Here is a 1,976-nt window from a genome sequence, read left to right on the forward strand (position 1 = left end):
TCACACACACACATACACACTCATATATGTTCACTTGTTTCTGTCTCTGGTAACAGAATAGGTGCCTTTGTCCATGCCTTCCCATAGTTCTGCTAGTTCACCGCCTTTAATAATAATAATAATAATAATAATAATAATAATAATAATAATAATCTTTTCCGTTATAGGCACAAGGCCTAAGATAAGGGGGTGATGGGCGGAGGTGCTAGACGATTACGTCGACCCCAGTGCATAACTGGCACTTATTATATTGACCCTGAAAGGATCAGAGGCAAAGACGACCCCGGTGGAATTTTAACTCAGAACGTAATTTGCGGAAGAAATGGCGCGAAGCATTTTCCTGATTCGCTGGTTTTCATTAAGTTACTCTATATTGTTTTAACTATGCCAAGGTACAGACAGTCGTGGTTAGATGACATATTAGAGTTCGATGCAAGATGGCGATCAACGTGGTGATAGAATGCCATCAGGTTTTGAGGTTAAGAAAATTTGAATACTTTTAAAGATATTAGAAATTGGCAAACCGGAGGATTTTTAAAAAAAGGCTCAGCTTTGAATAGTTGGCATTTGTTGCAGCCGTACTTTTCCACCTCAGGTAAAGAAATACGAATTTTTCCGTTTTTGTTTTTAGGTTAGTCTTTCACAGAGTGGAAGTAAAAATTTAACAATGTCCTTAAAGGCCCTTTGAATTTGGAAAATGATAGACTACAAAGTTTTATTTGCAGTTACCAGTAGTTTTATTCCCCACGTAAATGCTACTTCGAGGCCTTAAGTCCAGGTAGATAGATCCTTTCTTTGGCAATGTGTGGAAAATCATATCGTATCATTCAAGTTCAACCTTTTCTCATCGATATTAAATATCTGCTTTGGAAGGCAACCTACCAGCACTTTCTCAATAATTTCCAATGAAATCTTAAGCTATTTCACTGTTATTAGCCTGACAGTATTATCAGGGTAATATACAGCCATATGTGTATATTGTGTAAGATGGAGTGAATTCTATACCTATGAAATCAACCATGGCTATCGGTAAATATTTCTTTATCAAGACTCTTGAGATGTTTAGACTTTAAATGTCAAAGAGAGAGAGAGGGAGAGAGAAAGAGAGAGAGAGAGGATGGAGAGGGGGAGATAGACAGCCAGGCAAGACAGAGAGACATAGAAAGAGAGAGGGAGAGAGAGAGAGAGAGAGAGAGAGAGAGAGAGAGAGAGAGAGAGAGAGAGAAAGGCTTATAGGTATGCAGCGCTAATAATACTGGTCGTCTGTTTCCGCACTGAGAAAATTTTTCTATTTCTTACATCACTAAACTTTTTTTTTTGTTTTCCTACTAATTATCTTGTAATGATATGTTACGGAATCATACACATGATGCATAATGCATAATTTGTTCTTTAAATTGCCATAACAGTTCATTCCAGGTCCACCTGCTCCGTTTGCCATGTTCTCAGTTATGCCACATCCATTTTAGTTTCCAATGTAATAATGTGAAACTTCTTGGCATCGTTCATTACGACTGTCTCCAATTGTAATCTGCTGAGAAGTATTCAGGTGGTCGACTATTCGTTAAAACTACAAACAAACAGGAATCACCCGGTTATATCACAGGAAGGTGACCAATTACGTTGTGATTAGAAGATGACGCTGCACAAGCTTATGCCTTTTATTGTGGATGAAACCAGCAAACGGCCCGGTCTTCCAAATTTGTGTTTATAGAAAATGGTAACTAGGATAACGCTATTATATTTATCAATACACACATACGCATTCATACACAGGCACGCATTCATACAGATACACACGCATTCAAACACACCCACGTACACACACATACACACACACAAACGCACACACACTCTCACACACACACACACACACACACACACACACACACACGCACATTCTCAGTTTCTCTGTCTATCTGTCTCTGGCTATCTATCTATCTATCTATCTATCTATCTATCTATCTATCTATCTA

This window comes from Octopus bimaculoides, chromosome 17, assembly GCF_001194135.2.
Source record: "Octopus bimaculoides isolate UCB-OBI-ISO-001 chromosome 17, ASM119413v2, whole genome shotgun sequence".
Taxonomy (NCBI): domain Eukaryota; kingdom Metazoa; phylum Mollusca; class Cephalopoda; order Octopoda; family Octopodidae; genus Octopus; species Octopus bimaculoides.